This window comes from Vulpes lagopus, chromosome 10 (genome assembly GCF_018345385.1).
Source record: "Vulpes lagopus strain Blue_001 chromosome 10, ASM1834538v1, whole genome shotgun sequence".
Taxonomy (NCBI): domain Eukaryota; kingdom Metazoa; phylum Chordata; class Mammalia; order Carnivora; family Canidae; genus Vulpes; species Vulpes lagopus.
In genome coordinates this window covers 21,652,787-21,663,257 of record NC_054833.1, presented here as the reverse complement: position 1 = coordinate 21,663,257, position 10,471 = coordinate 21,652,787, and the positions used below count along the sequence as shown (strand labels likewise).

Below are 10,471 nucleotides of genomic sequence, written 5' to 3'. Positions count from 1 at the left end.
CCTCTCCTGGCCTGGCTCAGGACGGGGCTGGGAAGGCAGGCCCGGCCCCGTGGCCCCACCAAGGCAGGAGGCTAACAGGTTACCAGGACTTTTGGCTGGAAGCAGGAGTCGCTGGTGTGTGGCCTTCAGGCTTGGCTCCCACCCCTGCTGCTCACTCACTCGGAATCTTCTTTCTGGATCTGAAGATCTGTGAGCAAAATGAGAAAACACATAATTCTGTTCTTCTGTTTCTCTTAGCGTAAACATTCTTTTTCTTGGGTTCTTTTTTTGGGAGCAAAACAAAATGGGAAGGAAAGAAAGCCAAAAGCAGCAACACCCGAGGCTAAATTGTAGGCCTGAAAAAAAACAAACAGAGGAGCCTGTGCAGCCATCTCCGTGATGCTGAGTGATCTTGAGCGAGTTATTTAACTTCTCTGGGCCTCACGCTGCTCAGAGGATCCAGCTGTGGCAAGGCCTCGCTGGGTGTGTCTGTGTTCCTTGATTTATATATTCCTTATATTTTTGAGCCTGATTACACCAACATAAAGAGTCATGAAGGTCCTCAGTGATGCTGTCCCACCACGCTGTGGGCAGTTTTGCGGTATTGCATTCAAGGAGCCAAAGTTGCTATTAGTTTCTGTTTTTTCCAGAAAGCTAAAGGGAAACACAGAGTTCTATTGTTAGGAGAAACTTCTCCTTTTCCAGTGGGGCAAATTCTCCAGGCGCACGCCCAGCAGAAGGCATCAACTCCCTGGCTTTGCCCGTTGAGATACGCGCACCCTTTGGGAAAGCTCCCGGACTTGTTTTTCTCGCTCTGTTCCCCAGCAAGAGGAAAGAGGAGGTAGCTGGGTTTTGTTACTCAGCAATCGACAAAAATGAGGCAAATGAGACAGTCTCCCCCCTCCAGAAAGAAACTACTCCCATTTTCCAGGAAGAAACATTTTTTTTGAAACGTGCCATTCGACTATCTACTTCCCATCTTATTTCAGGTACCACGGATGTGAAAGAGCCAAGGCAGGTGTAAGCTGGAGAAGAAAGACAAACAGAGAAGGCTCACACACTGGAGGGGCACTAGGTAAGATTTACTACTGAAGCCAGCAGGCGGGACGACAGTGCGGTCGATATGCATCTTGCCAACAAGCACAGCGTGTCTTAAGATAGTGTTTGGTTCTTCACAGACTAGCGTATTCTCGGTTGAGGGTGGGGACGAGGAAGAGAGCACTTGACAGTCCCCTGGGAGCTTTTGTAGCCCTCACACACTAGTCACCCGTTTCCCCACCCTTTTGCAGAGATTTTGGTGCCCTCCTATTAGAGAAGCGTGGTGCCATTTACGGACATGTTCCCAAAGATAACCCACGGTACTTTCATTCTATGAATGGATCCGAGCATAGAAAAAATGAAATTATGCTACTTCCCACCAATCAAACTCTTCCCCAGGCCAGACCTCAGCCCGGTCTTAGAGCCTTGGCACCAACCCACAGGCTCACCAGTCTTTATGAATTTGATCCTTTGCATTTAATTAAAAGAAATCGTTTAAACTTACAGGGAACATTAAGTCATTGGTAGCTATGGGAGACCAGGAGGTCATGGGTAATTGATATCCAGTGATAATCCCCAAGCCTCAATTGGATCAGTGATTTCAACTCCCCCTCCAAATAGACTTTTATTGGAGCTGCTAATAATGTCGCTGCTTTGGCTGGTTTGTGCCCCATCTCCTATCCCCGCCTTACTCCATCTCCCAGTGGAAGAGCTAAGTATTGAAAAGACCCATGGGCAGACAGCCAGTGAAGGAAGTAGCTGCAATATCCCACAGCACAGAATAATTGAGCTGCTATATACGTGCGTCCCACTTCAAGTACAGCTAATACCAAAAAATTCAAATCTAAAAACCTACAAATAAGTGCATGGTGAGTACTACAAATACGTGTGTATTACAAACAGATGTTTGCTTCATACACAGACTCACCATGAGGTTCTTGAAACCAGTGGTTATTAATTTCTGTAGGTTCTTGGACTCTTCAGAGAAATTAAAGAAAGCTACGGACTCTTTCCTCAGAAAATTGCGTTCACACATATATGCACAAAATTTCACTTACAGGGTTGGGTGTTTCATAGAGCTGCTCAACGGCTTGTAAATACAATGCAATATGTTAGGCCTGGTGTGAAGAATAAAACTTTCTTCCAAGCTTGAGACCTATGAGAAAGAAGAGTATATCATATAAGACTGTGTTAAGGGAGGGACACCTGGGTGGCTCAGTGGTTGAGCATCAGGGCGTGATCCTGGGGTCCCGGGATCGAGTCCCACATCGGGCTCCCTCCAGGGAGCCTGCTTCTCCCTCTGCCTATGTCTCTACCTCTCTCTCTGTGTCTCTCATGAATAAATAAATAAAATATATTTTTTAAAGACTGTGTTAAGGGTTATAATAAAAGACCTAAAGTGCACCAGTAAAAAAGTATGCATAATCTAATAATGTATATTTTATCAGGTAGGATGGATGGGTATTAACCCAGTCTGTTCATCTTAAAGACAATACTTTAATATCCTTATAAAAATTACTTCAGAAAATATACATCTGGTATAAATCCCTGAAATCTACTGGGAACTTCTGCGTAGTGACATAAGAGGGCAGTGTAAGAATCAATTATTTCTGACAAGAACAGGGTTGTCAAAAATGACATCACAGAGAAGGTGACATTTAAATGGAACCTTGAGTGTGACTTGAAAAGAATTTTAATAGGTGAGAAGACATAACATTAATGTGTTAGGAATTGTAACCAATGGAAGGTGAACCAGCAATAAATATCCTGCCTCTCTGGAACTGAAAGTCATTGGCATTTATCAAAATTGAGAAGCACGTCAAATGCATAGGTGATAGGTCTATTCGAAAGCTGTTTTCTCCCACCTTCATTCGTATTCTCTTAATTTTACCTGCAGAAATGTGTTCCCTCCTCGAAAGGGGTCTTTGTAAACTCCATCTAAAATGTGTTGTTGGCCTTCCAGGCCTTGGGCAGTAATGGTCTCTCCCTATAGCAGGAGATTGAAATAAAAAGCCGGGTCCACACAAGCGCACACACATGAACTGCCAAAACCCAACGCCAGCACAGGGAAAGGAGGCTCCAAAAGGAGCACCAAAGATGGAGAATTTCACTTTGTAAAAGCAGGTACCTGACAGGCTCAGCTTTGCGCAGAGTAGCCTTGCAAAACTTATTTCTTGAATAGATTATATCTGTAAGGAATTCTCAAATTTAAATTCAAACTCTTTGCCCTTCCCTTAGCAATGGGAGCTGGAATTACTTGGTCATCTGTTTTTGTTTTTGTTTTTATCAAAATTCTGTTATGAATATTTAGACCAGGTGTTTTTAAAAATTAGATCTGTTTCAAATTAGAACTATTTCTGTTTCAAACAAAATCTAATATAAGATGTTTATAAAAAGGGGAAGCAGCTCTGGTTATAGCAGGGTAGCTCAGCAGGAGTGAGAAAGGGAAGCAGGCCCAACACCCGGCCTTCCCCCAACACGGGAGCCATGGACCAGCAGGGGCAGCATCACCTGGGGGCTGGTGAGACATGTAGCATCTCAGGCCTCACCCCAGACCTGCTGAATCAGAATCTGCATTTTTATAAGATCCCATGTGATTCGAATGCACATGAAAGTTTGTAAAGCTCTGCTCTAAGGAAACTTCAGTCTTGTTTTAGACAATGTTTATTAGTGGAAAAGATGGGTTGAGATTATTTTCATTTTAAGATGGAAATAAGTTACAGGTGGCATTACTGTCTCTGGAAAGTTATGAAGCACAGAGGGACCCCATAATAGATTATCCTCTGCCAAAGATGGGAGTAGGTAAGTCCCTCTGAATACCCTCAGGCCCGGCTGACTTTGCAGGAGTCACCAGAAGTCACAGTACTTTGCCTCTGGTGCTAAATTCTGCTGCTGGGCTTCTTCCTGCTGGTCCCATCCTCCTCACTGAAATCACTGAGCCCACTTTATAAGCAGCAATTTACCACTTCCCCACCCACAGTGGGCAACCAGGATGGTACCTTTAAAGATGCTGACATCCCTATCACCAGTGTATTTCTCTGGGCCATCCTGGGAACATTGTTAGAAGGCAGGTGAGCAGGTTATAAATCCACTCCAACAGTCCTATCTCCTTGTGTTTTTATGCTTCTTTGAAACATATCTAAGAATTTTTGGCATCTTCACTTAATTTCTACCTACATTTCTGTCAATTAAACAAGCAAACAGAATCATCCCCAGCTACTCAAGAATCTAAAATCTTAAACAGGTGTACTCATACTGGTAAATTTTACCCCAGAATCATCGCAGAGGAGCTGTGATCCTGAGGTCCCTAAAGCTAAAATAGTTCTAGGCAACCCACCAAGGCCCTACTTGATTCACACTGACAAACAAACAAACAAACAAACAAACAAACAAAATGTGCTAACTAAACAACCCAAAAAGAAACAAGCCAACAAAACTTTTTGGTGAGAGGCAATTGGACTGGTACCAAGGACTTGCATCATTATTAGGGAGTCATGGCCTCCTACTCAGTCCCAGGGGCAGTTCAGAGATGCAAAACAAGGGATGTGTTACCTTTGAAGAAAGATTACCACTTGAAAGATGCAGGAGTGAGGATGCCTATCACACTACCCTACAAATCACTTTTGGCCTATGTAGAAGACAGGTATGTGCCTTGGAGAACAACAGTGGGCCATTGTGAAATCAATCAAATGGGGACTCTAATTGTAGGTGCTGTTCCAGATATAGACTCTTTATTGGAGAAAATCAATATAGCTGCTAGAACCAGGTATATACCTGTTATTGATCCAGAAAACACTTCTTCCTTTCACCATAAGCAGAGAATACCAAAACCATTTTTATTTCACCTAGCAGAGATAGCAATATACTTTCACTGCCGTACTCAAGACTACATCCCTTTTATGCCTCTGTGTCATGTTTAATCTGCAGAACATTTGACCACTGATCCACTACATTGATTACATAATGCTGATAGGACAGCAGGAAATAGCACGTATTTAGATACCTTGATATGACTTATGTGTATTGGAAAGTGGGAGATAAACTCCATAAAAATGTTAGAGTACGGTAGTTTAATCAAGTTTCTGACGTATGGTATGGCATTCTTGGGCACGCTAGGATATCGCTTCTGAAATGAAATACAAGTTCTATACTTTCCATCCCTCCATTAATAAAGAGATACAAAGTTTGGTGAGTATCCTTCTATTATGAAGATGACTAATTCCAAATATAATCCAACTCAGGTACTCGGGAACCTCGAGGTTGCCAGTTTCAAGTCGGGAAGAGAAGTTTATTCTAGCGGGATAATGCTCCAGTACAAACAGCTTTGTAATTTGGAACTTAATAAAAATTACCTCAGAATGTCTGCAATAAACCACTGCTGCATGGAGGCTATAGAAAGACATGGTGGAGGAAATTATCACAGGTCCCCCGAGTTTAGAGTAAATCCACATCTGTCCCTTTGAGAAGCAGTTTTTATCTTGCTGCTAGTACCATTTAGAGTCTGAATGCGCATGAAACTTCAGTTGCACATCATGAACTTGCTTTGACCTATGAATCCACCAGTCAGTTATGTCCAAAAGTATTGAGTCATCCGTAGCAGTGAAATGTCCAAATTGGACCTGAGCTAGTCCTGAAAGTATAAGTAATTTCCATTCACAAAGGCATCTCATTCCATGTCATCTGATCCTGCAGTATCATCACCCCTCTTTCATCTACACCTATGGCCTCATGTGATATAACATAGGACCAGATGACTAAAGAGGAAAACTCAACCTTAATCTATAGCTAGTTCTGCATGATGTACAAGATTCTGGTTAGAGGAGCACCACTATAGTATTATATCCCCAGTTAGAGATGGCCCCAAAGCATAGTGGGGAAGAAAAGTTGTCTCAAGGACAGAATTTTTAGTGGCGTATCTGATTTCTGCTTTACCTGAAATATACGGATCTACACTAGTTTGTATATATTACCTGGATATACAGATCTACACTAGTTTGTAAGCAGTGCCTGAATGCTTAGCTAGAGGGTCAGGACATGGAAAGCTCAAAATAAGAGAATTACTGACAAAGGAAGTTTGGGACAAGTACTTGTGGATGGAATTCTCAAAAGGATCCCAGAGCTTGGAGACTATTGTCTCTTGTGATATTCACCAAAAGACCCTTCAGCGGAGGTAGGTAGCATGGCCGAGTCTGTGGATGCCACTCAGCCTTTCCTCAGTCACGCATTCCTGGGAGGAACTGCCAGTCACCTGGCAACAGGTTGATGATATTAGATCCCATTTTCTTCCTCATGAAAATAGGTACTTTCAAAATAGGAACTTGCTTTTCCAATCCTTCTTTACTTCTTCCAAAGACATCATCAATGGGTTTTATTGAATGATGTTTCATCTGGTATTCCACTCAATTTTGCTTCTGACCAAGAAATTTCAGTTCACACCAAAAGAAGAGTCCGTGGCTTTGCCCAAGGAGCTCACTGGTCTTACTCTGTTGCTCAGCACCCAGAATCAGCCTTAGAGAATGTAGAACAGTCTATGGAAGATTCACAGCATCAAGTAAGAGACAACACTGTGAGCTGCCTTGCTGCCCCAAGGGAGGTAGGATGTGTCTTGAACCATTGATCAATAGAGCCAAATACAGTTAATAGGACAGCAAACCTCACTATTACTCTCAAGGACCATTTGCAAGAAAGTCATATAAATCCACCAGATCTCAGCCCCCCTCACACATAAAGGTTTCCATCAATCTGCAGGTAAAGAGTCTCAATAAGCAGGTTCTAACTGAAGGCAAACAAAGTAGAATGGACAGTAGAGGTGTTTATACACACCAACTATGGCCTTCTGGCCCATTATAAAGATGAATATTGTAGTAACTACTCATGTGGGGTTTGTTTCAACTATGTAGTAACTACTCATGTGGGGTTTGTTTCTCTGTTCTCTGTTATGAACTAACCGAATGTATGCATGCTAACCAACTTTCCTTTTCCCTTCACATCTTCCTCTGCTGCTTGAGTATATTGTCAGTTGTTGATTGTGTATTTTGATGTTGGGGTGGAACATTAAAATAGGATTGGAACTGAACCAGAGAAGAGGTTACGTCATCAGATGCCAAAGGCTGTCAGGAGAGGAGTTGGGATCTCTTCTTTTGAGGAAAAGATGAGCACTTTGTGCATGAATAGTTACATTATGTGAGGGAAATGTGTTACTACTCTGGTTGGTAGGAAGTTCACCACAGAAGGGATGGTGTATGTGGATGTTGAGTTGCTAGAGAGAAGGACTGCAATGAATACCACAGACCAGCCCTCTCAGCTTCCTGGAGGTGTGCCAACCCATGCTGCAAAGGCCAGAGAGATAAAAGTTGCATTTCCCATATTGCATTGCCACTAGGATTTGTCAATTTGATGCATTCAGGCCAGACTTGAATTGGAACTGAGAAGAGTAGAAAGAGAGGCAGGTGTGAAGCATCCATTTGGGATATGGATATTGGCAGATCTACCAGAAACCTGTTTAGGCAGCTCCCTTTGGTTTTCCTGGTTGCTGCAGGGGCCAGCTTTCTGATCCTTTGCCTTCTGCTGCCCCAGTGCCAAAGCTCCCACTCACAGCAGAAGCTACAAATATGAGTTCGGGGGCCGAGAGTTGTTGGGACTTCCACAGAGAGACCTAGCAGCCCTGTAAACATCTAAGTCCTATTACCAAATCCATTTCTGCTTAAGTTAGCTAGAGAGGTTTCCTTTCTCTACCAAGAACCCTGGCTGATGCTCTGGGAGGAGGTCAATGTTGGCAATAGAAGCTCCAGAAACATAAAAACGGATTTCTATTCATTTAGGCACCATGGGCTATTTATGGACACTCATGAGAAATAAAGAGAATATACCAATTGTATAAACCTATAATGTAAAGGGCATTTTTCAAAAGGCTTGGGAAAATACACTGGTCTAGTGAGTCATTATGACCCTTCACCTCTGAAAACAATGGTGCATTAGGGCTCAAAACACACACTGTATTTGCATTTAACAACATGAAATCACTACAAATATAAATGTGCCCTCACGGCTAAGTGGCAGCCTGCCCACTGGCTTGTGTGCTACAGCAGGTGGCCTGGGTTCAAATAGTGTGTCTACTGCTTGCCAACTATGGGATGTTAAGCAAGTCGCTCACCCTACCTGAGCTTCATTTTCTCCTTCTGTAAATTGGGGATAATTATAGTACTGGCATCACAGGGCTGCTCTGAAGGCAAACTGAATTAATGTATGTGAAATGCTCGGAGCAGTGTCTGGGGACTAGTAAATACTCCACATATGTTTGCTGTTGCTGTTATTATTATTATTATTATATATTAACATGTAGGGTTCTGAACTTAATGGTAAAAGAAAAATGCAGAAAATATGAAGACAGTAAAAGACATACTACACTTTGTTGGAGACAATATAATACTTTTAAGTGTTACATGCCCCCTGGACATGATTCCTTATAGGAGTACCTGAAATTGTGTTGTCAGCCCTCAAGGCTGGTGTGCCTAAGGGAATCCCACTTCATGGAGAATTTATTTCCATGACATGCTACTGCAGCCAGGAAGTTCTCTACCCATGAGTCAGCATACCTGTGGGTGAGGCCTGCCTCTACCACTGCCACCTACTCACTGTGAGTGTAACACCCTGGACTTCGATTCTATTCTCTACTGAGTGAATCTATTAGCTGGAAATAGTAAGCCCTTTCAAACCACCCCCAGGGATGTCATCAGGCTGGATGTAATTATGGGTGTGAACCTCGTCTGTGAGACTTCAAAGGACATGTGGGAAAAAGGGGCATCCCTGATGTTTATGGCCATCCTTCAGTGCTGGTCTATGTCTGCACTATCTAATACAGTTGCCACCAGGTTTACGTGACATTGAGTACTTGCAGTGTGGCTGGTAAGATTGAGGCACTGATTTTCACATTTTATCTTTTTTTTTTTTTTAGATTTTATTTATTTTTATTTAGAGAAAAAGAGAGAGAGAGAATATACAAGCAGGGAGAGTGGCAGAGAGAGAGAGAAGCAGACTCACCACTAAGCAGGGAGCCTGATGTGGGGCTCGATCCCAGGACCCTGAGGTCATGACCTAAGAAGGCAGATACTTAACCGACTGAGCCACCCAGGTGCCCCTCATTTTATCTATTTTTAATTGGTTTAGATATTTAAGTAGCTACACATGGCTAGTGACAGAGCACTGGACGACAGAGCTCTAGACTGTTAGCTCCAAAAAGTCAGGAACTGTGTCTGTCTTCTTCCTCACTGGAGCCAAGGTGCTCAGGTTGTTGCCCCCAAAAATACGTGTCAAGTAAATTACTGTTCAAATGACAAAAAGTCTGCCTGCCATCATTTCCATATATGTGAAAAGTTGATGATTCTGTTTATGTCAGTATTGCCCAGAATGAAGATAACATCTCAGGACAATGTGGCAAGGATGGGAAAGGAGAGAAGGCCAGATGTCAGGTCTATTCCAACAGATCCTATCTCCTGGGGTCTACAGGTGAGAACTTACAGGGGTCATTGCAAGGTCACATGTAGAACCTGGCAAGTCAACTCTGGAGAATGACTTTGTAGAGCATAATATCAATGCTCTGTCCAATCTGACTGGATCCACTTTAGTGTGCTTTTGCTTCAACAGCCAGCACCTATAGCTCTCCTTGGCAGGAATGACCTCAGATTCCTTTGTTCCACCCCACAGCACACAGAGAGCTAGAAGTACTTAAGAGTGCCCCAGGTACTCCTCACCTTTGAATGATGGCTACACAAGCATGAAGGCTCAGCTCCCTTGCTGTGAGTTGGGAGACCGTGAACTGTAACCTATATCCCGGGGCTCCCTGCGGAAGTGGGCTGAAGCTACAGTAGGTAGACTTTGCCTGGAAGTGTATTCTTTCTGGCTTCCTCCCCTTTCTGGTTTTGCTGCCCCTACTCCCTTACCATTCTCCCTGGAAACCCTCCCTTGAAAATGAGTTGCACCCAAATCCTCCTCCAAAGATCTTCTCTGGGGAACCTGACATAAGAAGACACTTTGCTAAACAAACTTTAAAAAGGTTACGTAAGAGGTACCAGGGTGGCTCAGTGGTTGAGCATCTGCCTTTAGCTCAGGTCATGATCCCAGGGTCCTGGAGTCAAGTACTGCATCAGGTTCCCCGCAGGGAGCCTGCTTCTCCCTCTGCGTATGTCTCTGCCTCTCTTTCTGTGTCTCTCATGAATAAATAAAAATCTTTAAAAAAAAAAAAACAGTTAAGTAACTAATAAGATTACAAATTTGCTGAGTCTACAAGTAATATCTCAAGGCATAGCACTTAACCACTGGCAAGTTGAAGTTTAAATGTCACTGGATGGGGTGACTTGGTGGCTTGGTTGGTTAAGCGTCTGCTTCGGTTCAAGTCATGATCTTGGAGTCACAGGATCAAGCCCCTCACTGGGCTCCCTGCTCAGCAGGGAGTCTA

The 10,471-nt window shown here is 43.2% G+C and overlaps 1 pseudogene; it reads left to right on the top strand.

Annotated features, from left to right (window-relative positions):
- The first annotated feature begins 4,511 nt into the window (after positions 1 to 4,511).
- Positions 4,512 to 10,471, top strand: part of LOC121500843 — a 45,074-nt pseudogene continuing 39,114 nt past the window's right edge.